Below are 12,343 nucleotides of genomic sequence, written 5' to 3'. Positions count from 1 at the left end.
GCAAGGATTGGGTTCATGAAATCAGTTTCTAAAAGTATCTAACTACCTAAAGACCTGTTCTACCAGTTGTCCTAGAGCACAGAGTGCCTCACTCTCCGCCCTGAACTTATTCAGGGCAACTTGAAGGTCAAAAACTGCAGTAGCACAGGGTTCAGTCTCCAGAGAAAGAAAGAAAAGAAAGAAAGTGAAGTGGCTCGGTCCTGTCCGACTCTTTGTAACCCCATGGTCTGTAGCCTGCCAGGCTCCTCCGTCAATGGGATTTTCCAGGCAAGAATACTGGAGCGGGTTGTCATTTCCTTCTCCAGGGAATGTTCCTGACCCAGGGATTGAACCTGGGTCTCCAGTGCTGCAACCAGACTCTTTACCATTTGAGCCACCAGGGAAAAACTAGTCTTCACAGAGGCAGATGACAAATGCCCTTGGCTGATCACGTTCAGTCCTTTTGGGCTTTTATGAAGGCTTCATTGCAGAGACATAATTTATTAAATCATTGACCATTGGCAATTGATTCAACTTCCAGTCCCTCTCCCTTCCCTGGAGGGCAGGGTGTGGCACTAACCTCTGGTTTCAAGGTTTGATCTCTTGGCAACCAGTTCTCATCCTTACATGTGGTCCAAAAGTTACCTCATTAACTTAAGAAAAGAGAATTTTATTGCTCTTCTCACCTAGGAAATTTCAAAAGTTTTAAAAACTCTGTGCCAGAAGCAGGGATGAAAATCAAATAGGTATTTCTTATTATAAATTATATAGCAAATAATCTCATTATTAAAGTGGTATTTTTTTGAGCAGTTATAGCTATGTCATATTTATACCATTAAAATTTTATTGATGACAGTTCAGTTGCTCAATCATGTCCAATTCTTTGTGACCCCATGGACTGCAGCACTCTAGGCTTGCTTGTCCATCAACAACTCCTGGAGCTTGCTCAGATTCATGTCCATTGAGTTGGTGATGCCATTCAACCATCTCATCCTCTGTCATCCCCTTCTCTTCCTGCCTTCAATCTTTCCCAGCATCAGGGTCTTTTCCAATGAGTCAGTTCTTCACATCAGGTGGTCAAAGTATCAGAGCTTTAGCATCAGTCCTTCCAATGAATATTCAGGACTGATTTCCTTTAGGATTGACTGGTTTTATCTCATTGCTGTCCAAGGGACTCTCAAGAGTCTTCTCCAACACCACAGTTCAAAGGCATCAATTTTTCAATGCTCAGCCTTCTTTATGGTTCAAATCTCACATCAATTCATGATTACTGGAAGAAAGTTTAGTTTTGACTATATGAATCTATGGGTACAGTAATGGGCCTGATTTTTAATAGGCTGTCTAGGTTTGTCATATATGTCCTTCCATATATATATATATATCTCAGCCTCTTTATCCATCCATTTGTTGATGGCACTGAGGTTGCCTCCATATCTTGGTTATTGTAAATAACACTGCTATAAACACTGAGGTGCAAATATCTTTTCGAATTAATGTTTTTGTTTTCTTTGGATATATACCCAGGAGTGGAATTGTTGGACCATTTGGTAATTTTATTTTTAGGTTTTCGAGAAAACTCCGTATAGTTTTCCACAGTGACTGCACCAATTTACATCCCCACCAACAATACGCTAGGGTTCCCTTTTATCCACATATGGTAAATATTTATTTTTTGTGTGTGTGCTTTTAGATGATAGCCATTCTGATAGGTGTGAGGTGATATCTCATTTTTTTAAATTTGAGTTTTCCTGGTGATTAGTGATGCCTATTTTTTCATGTGTTTTTTAGCCATCTGTATGTCTTCTTTGGGAAAAAGTCTATTCAGGTCTTCTACCCATTCATTAATTGAGTGTTTGTTTTTGTTATTGAGTTGTATAAGCTGATGATATATTTTACATATTAACACCTTACTTATGGTTCATATAATTTGAAAACATTTTCTCACATTCAGTAGGTCAATGGTAATACAACATTGCTTCAGCACCTGATAATGTCCAGCACCCAGTGAGATTTTTCACACACAAGTCTTTAAACATAGCTTTTTTCACAGAAAGCGAGAAAACCAAATGGATCCTCAGGAATGAAATACTACCAATTTAAAAGTTATTTAGCAGGGCACTTTGGTATCTTCCAAGGACCAGTTTATATACAATCAAACCTATGAATTTGCAATGCTGATTTTTAGTGTTTCCCTCCCTCATTTGAGGGTTTCCCAGGTGGCTCAGTGGTAAAGAATCTGCTTGCTAATGCAGGAGATGTGGGTTCAATCCCTGGGTGGGGAAGATTCCCTGGACTAGGAAAAGGCTACCCACCCCAATATTCTGCCTGGAGAATCCTATGGACAGAGGAGCCTGGTAGGCTACAGCCCATAGGATCTCAAAGAGTTGGACACGACTGATCTGCTGAGTACGCATGCATGCCTCATTTGAGGCAATTTTCTCTTGAGAAATTTCATTTTTAGTGTTATAATTCTTACCTAAACTCAATAATATAAAATATTATAAGAATGATAGGAAGATCTAAAATATCAAAGTTTGTTTCATTTCAACAGCTTTCATATCCCAGAGTGTCATATATATATAACATATACTACTTTCTGTGTGTACAGTAAGATGGCGATGTTTGTATTCTGATACAGTAAAATATTTTTTAGACATTTTACCTTTTGATATCTAAACCATCTTGGCTGTTTCACTAATTTGCTGGGTGACATAAGATAACTAACTTAATGTTAACTATGGGTTAAGGCTTTCTTCCTATGCTTGTCAGCTGTGAACAGTGTAGTTATAAAATGTGTAGGTATAGTGAAAAGGAAAAACAGAACTCATTGGTATAATTTGAGGAAAGTAAATTATTCAGGGTTACATTAAGTTGCGGTGTGAAAGTAGAGAAATACACAGACACAGGACACATAATACATATGTGAAATAGGTACATCTAAAATACTATTTTGTTGTGTAAAATAATGTATTTGAAACCTGTGTACTGTAAATAAGAACAATGATTGTTGTTACCATATATCTTATGGTACATGGTGTTGGCTACTTAAATGAAAAATGATACATCTGAAGCCACATTGGGTATGCGAAGTCTCAGCCATTGGACCAGCAGGGAAGTCCCATTTAGTAGATGACCTTTGTTAGCATTGTATTAATAATACCAATCTGAACCCATAGGATCAAACCATTAGTCAATGCCTCATTCATTGTTTTTCACAGTAGTCTGTCAATCCTTGGGAAATCTCCCTGAGAAGGTCATAATAACTAGGATAATTAAAATATATATATATATATAAGAATTTTCATTTTGTCTGTGAATAGATCTAAGGTTAACCTGTGGACTGAAGGAGAGGTGACGAATATATTAGCCTGTTTCCATTCTTTTTTAACAAGCATTTCACTCCTTGGCCTCTGGTCTCCGGGCTCACCAGCTGATATTCTAATGATTCACAAGGAGAAAACTGTAGCTGCCATGAAAAAAAAAAGTTGCTCAGATTTCCCACTGTAGAAAGCATGATCGCTTAATAATCCCAGATGCTGCTTCTGTGAATTAACTATTGCATCCTGACCATTGCCATGCTTCCAGTACAGCTCTAGGTAACGCTTGATTATGGTTATAGTACCAAACTAGGCAGGGACCACAGGAGACTTGGGCTTGATACCTTGGTCAGGAAGATCCCCCTGGAGGAGGAAATGGCAACTGACTCCAGTTTTCTTGCCTGGAAAATCCCATGGACAGAGGAGCCTGGCGGGCTGCAGTTCAGAGGGTCGCACAAAGAGCAAACTGAGCACTCATGCACGTGACACTGTAACGGAGCAAGGAGTAGTCTTCTCCCTATGGACACACTTGGCTCAGGTCTCACCAACAGCCTGCACAAACCTTCCTCGCCATTGTTCTGCAACCATACACTCTTCTACCCAAGTCTCCTCCCTCCCCTTTCTTTTCCCATAGATATTAAGTTTCATTATAGTCTGAAGGCTCTCCTCACCTCCTTGTACCTTAATATTTCTCTTGCACATTTAATACTACCTTGGAGAAAAGTTCTCAGCCCCAAACTAAAGCTAGGAGATGGAGTGTTTTGTTTTGTTTTGTTTTAATGATGTAGAATTAAAGTAAGAAACCAAAATCAATATTTTGCAAGTGTTGAATCAAGAGTCAAACCCAATGAACTCACACATCTCAGTGCCTTAACAAAATCAGCATTTTCTTGCTCTTCAGTCTGTCTAATAAGGGACTTTTTGGTTGGGTGATATGTTTCAAATGTTGATCCAGAAATCAAGCCTCCTTTATCTGGAGGCTCAGTCGATAAATAATCCACCTGCAATGCAGGAGATCCGGGTTCGATCTCTGGGTTGGGAAGATCGCCTGGAGAAGGGAACGGTACCCACTCCAGTATTCTTGCCTGGAGAATTCTATGGACAGAGAAGCCTGACAGGCTACAGTCCACAGGGTCACAAAGAGCTGGACACTACTGAGTGACTCTTACTCACTCACTCACTCTATCCTTGTGCTTCTTCATATTATTTAATGGAACCATCAGTTCAGTTCAGTCACTCAGTCGTGTCCAACTCTTTGTGACCCCATGGACTGCAGCACGCCAGGCTTCCCTGTCCATCACCAATTCCTGAAGCTTGTTCAAACTCATGTCCATCGAGTCAGTGATGTCATCCAACCATCTCATCCTCTGTTGTCCCCTTCTCCTCCTGCCTTCAACCTTTCCCAGCATCAGGATCTTTTCCAGTGAGTCAGTTCTTCACATCAGGTTGCCAAAGTATTGGAATTTCAGCCTTGACACTTCTATTTTGTTACATCAAGCAACTGTCCTTATTATTGTGTCTGTTCTTGGAAATCATATCTATTCCTAAGGATGATAAACATGGAAAATTTTACATGGGAGATTCTCATGTGATAAGCGTGCCTGTAGTTCACATAGTTTCTGTCTTTGTTTATTGGCCTGGGATCAATTATTTACCCAACTATAGCTACAAAGGAAGTTGAGAAATATAGTATATCTCATTGTATAGTAAGGATAAGCAAGTTTTTTTGATCAGGCATCAACTGTGATAGTCAGTCTGGTAACAAAGACTATTCCATTCTTTTTCCCACTCCCAGTGATTATGCCTAATTCCTCTGTCTAATCACAGATCAAACACTGTGAAGGATGCAAGTCCTCTGCATCAGTCACAGATACAGTACATCCAATTCTGTGTGTGTGCGTGTTTGTGTGTGTGTGTATGCTCAGTTGTGTTTGACACTTTGTGACCCCATGAACTGTAGCTGCCAGGCCACTGTCCATGTGATTTCCCAGTGAAGAATACTGGAGTGGGTTGCCGTTTTTTTTCCTCCGGGGGATCTTCCCAATCCCGGGATTGAAGCTGTGTCTCTTGTGTTTCCAGCATTGGCACACAGTTTCTTTACCACTGAGCCACCTTGGAAGCCCACTCTCAAGTCCAGTGACCTACAAACTAAAGAGTTAAGTTCTGTGCCCTTTCCCGTCTTTATCCTTATTAACCCAACATGGAATACTAAACCAGAGACAGTGAAATAGAACTAAAAATTTTCATTTCTTGTATTCCCGGGCCAAACTGTTTTTCTCTCAACTTAATGGCAGCTACCTTGAGGCTATTAGAAATAATGGCATTAAGTGAGAAGGCCACACTCATAAATATGTCACAGGGTGAATATTAATAAGACTTTATCACTCAAAGTTGCTTGTATCTTATTTTATACTTTAGAAATATAGAGGCCATCAGTTTTTCCAACACTCCAAAGCCCTAACTTATACCCCCGTACAACAAGACTGATTCATTTCTGAGTTTACCTTTTCTTGGGACCCCTTGCTAAAACCAGACAGTGAAAGCTGAAACACATTATTATTCTGAATCTCTGCGGCCTTTTCACCTACATTCAGACTTAAGGGTCTGCCTTCCATATTCACTTATTTTAATAAAAAATTTTGTGCTTCTACATAACATCCTCCCTCATATTTCCATCTATCCATATCTTTTAAATTACCCTCCTAGTGTAACTTGATAAAGTCTCTTAAGCTGGGGCCAAGAGATTTGTTAGAAATTTCAGCATGTTGCCAGTCTTAAAAATTTCCCTGTAAAAATACGATTTGTTATTGTTGTTGTTTAGTCACTAAGTCGTGTCCAACTCTTGCTACTCTGTGAACTGTAGCTTACCAGGCTCCCCTGCCCATGGAATTTTCCATGCAAGAATTCTGGAGTGGGTAGCCATTCCCTTCTCCAGGAGATCTTCTCAACCCAGGGATCAAACTGAGGTCTCCTGCATTGCAGGCAGGTTCTTTACCACTGAGCCATCTAGGAAGCCCCAAAATATGGTTTACCATCACCTTTTCTGAATACCTGATTTATTCCCATGACAGTAATCACTGGAAGGATACAGAAAAGCCTGCAACTTTACAAAAGGGAGCCACAGCTTTCTAAATGGGGATTTGTTTTCCAGTCCTTTAAAGTCTGAGAATCATGTATAGGCAGTGTCTCTTGACAGCTGAGAGAGGTCAAAACATCTCTGCTTACTGTCTTGCACAATGTCAGGAAATGTTGGCACCCCATTTTGTGCTGGTCTCAGCCTACTGATAGTGATGCCTGGGGGCTGGAAATGCATTCACCTGGGGCTCACTCCCCCTCTCAGAACAGATATTGTGGCTGGACTGGCCTTTGTGGTTCCTATTGTGAATGCAAAATGCCCTCCACCATAATCAATGAGCCTTATTTATATAATTGTTTCATGAACTTAAGAGAAACAGAAGATAAAAAAGTGAATTTCTTTATTTTTTCTCTAATATATGCCCCCCCCCAACATACACACATATTGCCTATACAAGAGTGCAATGTAATATATAGGCTGTTTTCTTCTGTCATTGGGGTGGTAGTAGTTTAGTTGCTCAGTTGTGTCTGGCTCTTTATGACCCCAAGGACTGCTGCCCCAGGCTTCTCTGCTCATGGGATTCTCCAGGCAAGAATACTAGAGTGGACTGCTGTTTCCTTTTTAAGGAATCTTCCTGACCCAGGGATCAAACTTCAGCCTCCTGCATTGCAGATGGATTCTTTACTGCTGAGCCACCAGGGAAGTTCAGGTAAGAAAATTAGTGTGAAATAATAGTAATTTCCCTGTTTTCTTCTAACTGGACCCAGACACCCCTACAAGTCTCTGACCTCATGGAGTCTCCTAGTACAAAGTATAGAGAGAAAGGCCTCTGCCCCTCACTGGGAGTTCTACCATAGCAAGTGGTGTAGCTCCATAGACTCCGTGACCTTTGGGTCTCTGGGCATAAATTGCTTGTTTTGAACTACATTATCTATTTTTCTTTTTAAATGTACCCCAAAAATTCATATTTTCATTGCATGGTTAGGGAATAAATATGCAATGTGTACTCAGTGTCCAAAATAACCCCCCAAACATAAGGCGATTTTCAAGTACAGGGAAAACAAGAGGTTATACAAGAAAGGAGATGTAATTTATAATACATTCCTCAGCTGTGCAGTCAGTCAGTTCACTTCAGTCACTCAGTTGTGTCCGACTCTCTGTGACTCCAGGGATTGCAGCACGCCAGGCTTCCCTGTCCATCACCAAATCCCAGAGCATGGTCAGACTCATGTCCATCAAGTAGGTGATGCCATCCAACCATCTCATCCTCTGTCATCCCCTTCTCCTCCTATCTTCAATCTTTGCCAGCATCACTTTTCCATCTTCACATCAGATGGCCAACATCATTGTTTTCACTTTGGCTCAGCCTCTTCATTCTTTCTGGATCTATTTCTCCACCCTTCTCCAATAGTATATTGGGCACCTACTGACCTGGGGAGTTCATCTTTCAGTGTTATATCTTTTTGCCTTTTCATACTGTTCATGGGGTTCTCAGGGCAAGAATACTGAAGTGGTTTTTCATTCACTTCTCCAGTGGACCACGTTTTGTCAGAACTCTCCACCATGACCTGTCCATCTTGGGTGGCCCTACACGGCATGGCATAGTATGCACAAAGAAAAAATCGGCATAGATTCTGAATTTGATTCAATGAAAATGAGCAGAGGGAAAACGTCTGTGTGTGTGAGTGTGGGTGAGGGAGCAAACTCTCGACCCACGAATCGGAAAGTAAGGCCTCTGAAATTCCTGGCCCTTTGAGTTATCGTCGATATAAAACCTTAAGTCCTGCAAGTAAACTATGAAGGGGTATCATCAAAGAACATATAGTCAAAAGCAAGTTAATAGAATTTAAATAGCCAAAAAATAATATTGGCACTCTTATTTGTTAAAGTTGATGCAAGATAAAGGCCTTAAATTGTCACCACAATAAAAAAGAAGTCTTTTTTATTGATAAACATTACGAGTAGTTTTTGTGTTACACAAAAAGACAAATTATGAGCCAAGTTAGAAGTTAGACCTTCATTACTGTATACAGATGATTGTCCATGTTGTTCTAGAGAAGGCAATGGCAACCCACTCCAGTATTCTTGCCTAAAGAATCCCAGGGACAGAGGAGCCTGGTGAGCTGCCATCTATGGGTTCGCACAGAGTCGGACACGACTGAAGGGACTCAGCAGCAGCAGCAGCAGTCCATGCTGTTCAGTCTCTGATTTGAATGAACTATAAATATGACATTTATGAAAGCTAAAGTCTGGATTTAATCTTGAAATATTATAGCTTTCTTGTCTACATATTTTAATAGCTTTGGATATTAAGTTTCTCTCTGTCCCCTTTCCACATAAAATTCTAGAGTCATTACTTTGTTTATCTATAATCAAGAGGGAAAACCTTACAATTCAAATAGGAATTGAATCCATTTCTTAGCATCTTTACTCAGAAAGAGCTAATTAGTTTTTGAAGAAAAAATTCATAAACTGTCTCTAGGAATTTTAATTTATGATAAAATGATGCTGAGGAAGGTGCACTTGACTGGAATAAGTTTCTTTTTGAAAAGGAGAAAAGTGAGAATCTGAGTCAGCAGTCGAGGAAAAGCACCACTAATGGAGAAAAGGCTGTATTTTACAAAATGTGAGTCTAAGAGACTGTAAGTGAAATTATACTATGAATTTTATTTCCAGTTTATATTGAACATTAAAAACGTAAAGGAGAAAATCATTCTAGCACACTGTTTTTTTGTTTCCTATGGAGGGTCCTGTGTGCCTGTGTGCTCAGCAGTGTCCAGCTCTTTGCGATCTCATGGACTGTAGCCATCCAGGCCCCTCTGTCTGTGGAATTTCCTAATCCAAGGGATCGTCACAACTCAGGGATCATACCTGCATCTCTTGTATCTCCTGCATTGGCAGGCAGATTCTTTACTACTGGCACCACCCAGGAAGGCTTCCTTGGTGGCTCAGATGGTAAAGAATCTGCCTTCAATGAGGAGACCCAGATTCGATCGCTGGGTTGGGAAGATTCCCTGGAGAAGGGAATGGCTACCCATTCCTGTATTCTTGCCTGGAGAACTTCATGGACAAAGAAGCCTGGAAGTCTAGTCTGTGGGGACGGAAAGAGTCAGACACAACTGAGCGAATCTCTGTCCACCCAGGAAGTCAATATTGGGCACTGAAATCATAAAGTAGAAAATTATTCTAACATACTATTAATTGTTTCCTATGGAGGTTTGGGATCTTGTTTGTTTAATACATCAGGTAGAAATAACTGAATTTCCAATCTGAATTCAAAAGTATGAAAAAAGATTATTTCTTAGTATTTGAAACAACTTTACTCTCCATTTGTCTAGCAAGTGTTAAGGAAGGATAAAAATAAATGAGTTTTTCCTCTTTTTAAATCCCTGAAGATTCATTATAATTAGTTATTTCTATGTACCAGACCGTCTTATTTCTGCCATTGAAGATGCTATTTTAATGTAGTGTGAAAGTGACCTGGATTATTAAATTACACGGTTTAAATAATTCTAGATTTTTAAGACTTGTGACATACTGATTTTCCTGTGCCTCATTTTATCTCTCTGCTCCATCTTCAACTAAACTCACATCCACATACACACACAGGTGGACATGTACACACACAGTCTTCAGTTAAATTCACATCCACTTACACACATGCATGCATATGCCCGTACCCAAACACTATTTGTTGAGCTGGGGGGAAACAACAACAACACTGGATTCATTAGATAGTTTTGAGAATTATAATACCTTGTTCTTTGGTATTGTTTTGATTTAGGTCTATTCAGGTTTAGATATTGTCTTCTGGGTCAGAATAATAATCAATAACTTCATTGTAATGACATAGAAAAAGTCAAATCGTTTAAAGTCAAAGTGTACCTACTACCTTCATAATTTTTAAATGTGCTACTCTTGTTTTAACTCTGCTAAAATAAGCTTATTAAGAAAATATATTAAAATAGACATTCCTTCTTATTGTTAATGACAAAAATATAAATAAAGCCCATATGTACTGAGAAAGAGGAGTGGGCAGGTTAGCATCCCTGATGTTGTGTCTATTATATGGTTACTACTTTCAATAAACTCATCAAATATAAAAATACTTTGAAAGAGCTTTAGCTGTAAGTGCCAGCATAATGGGTCAGCAGAAGAAGACTTTTCATGAAGGCAAAGTGCTGCAAAGGTCCAAGATGACAGCTGTCAACACTATGAAAGACCAAAGATCTCTTTATCTATGTAACAGCCTCTGCTGTCTGACTTTAGTTCTAAATTGTGCACATATGATAAAAGCTTACATTTCTCTCAATCAGCATAATGAGTTTTCTTTAGAAATGACATGTTTGGAAAAGGACAAATAAGAGACACTTGTTTTATTTTTCAATAATCGAACAACTTAGAAGATAGTATCATATATGTTAGCATTTGTTAGATTTTATATCGAACATAATAGGATCCAAGGTACCAACAGTGACAAAGACATATGGCAAGTTGAAATTTCAATGCTCTCCCCCCATGTATTATATAGGTTTTTTAAAATCTCCATTATGATAATTATTAGTGTTGCAAGCATTGCTTAAGACAAATTCTTTTTTTCTAAATTTAGATTCATAGATGAAAATAACCTTCAGGTGTTGTTTTAATTCTTAATATCTAGATCTTTGACACATAATTGATTAAGTTATTTATGGTTTTATTGGTTTTAGATTTCTTACTCTTAATTTATGAAAGAGTACAAAATAGATCGAACAGTTAAGTTATTGCCTTTTTGTAGATCTAAACATTTGATCAGAAATTCACTAACGTGCAAACTAATACAGCTTAAAGTCAGGATGAAATGATGACATTTACATGCTTCAATATTGGTACTCTATTCATTTAAAATAAAATGTTTGATTTCTTATGGAATATCTATATTCCATTAAAACCTATGAGCCAACATTCACAGTGGCCAAAAATCTCAGAGTGTTTGACAAGTAATATAAAGTATATAGAAAAATACATTGTTTTTAAAATATTATACAGAAATATTTAAATATTAATATGTGGTCAGCCTGTTTTAAAAGGCTTCTTCCATATTCACATGCATCCAAGCAAAAATTATGGAATGACTTCTGTGAACAAGTCATTATTCTCAATCTTATTCTCAAACACAATTCCTTGTGTTATTTTATAGCATTATTCAATAATTACATACAGTAAGAGCAATTTCAGTATGGAATTGCATACAGTCCATTCTGCAAGAATATATATATCCCCTTCTTGTATCTTTAATATTCAATGAAATGCTGCTGAAATTCTGCAATAAAATTGAATTTAAAAGACTTTAAATAATAGTCTAATGACTCAAAATGACTATTCTAATAATACTACATTTTAGATTTATGCTGCTAATGAGATAAGGCATTTTTATAGATATTTTTCTTTTTTAACTCTATATCGTTTCTATACTTATATGTATATCAATATTTATGTTTGTATCTACCTACATGTCTGTATATTTAGAAATTATATGTGGACGCTCTATGTATCATTAGCTATGATAACTGCTGATACTGATAAGTCAATGCACCAATCCTTGAAGAATTATCATATCATTCACTCATATGCTTTATCTCCTTATTTTTTCCTTTTCAATATTTTGTTGTCATATTTCGTTGCAAAGTCTTAACTATAAACATAAGAGAAAGGAAAATACGTATTTAACTTATCAATGACAGTGTATCTCTTTTGTCATAATTTGAAGTGAAGAGAACAGTATTTTATCACTCTAATTTTTGGAGAGATTGAAAATATTTTAAATTCTATTTTATTAGCATGATAATCCATATCCTCTTGTTATGTGCCACATAACAAGGTATGAACTTTCAGATTGTTGGGATTTTGCCCCCAAGAACTATAACATGATTTCTCACTTTTTGAACTGAGAAGCTATGGAGACACCTGTGTTACTTGAGACTGTTCTCTC

This window comes from Giraffa tippelskirchi, chromosome 8, assembly GCF_054371585.1.
Source record: "Giraffa tippelskirchi isolate mGirTip1 chromosome 8, T2T-mGirTip1v1.2.pri, whole genome shotgun sequence".
NCBI classification, from domain to species: domain Eukaryota; kingdom Metazoa; phylum Chordata; class Mammalia; order Artiodactyla; family Giraffidae; genus Giraffa; species Giraffa tippelskirchi.
This window is presented reverse-complemented; position numbering follows the sequence as displayed.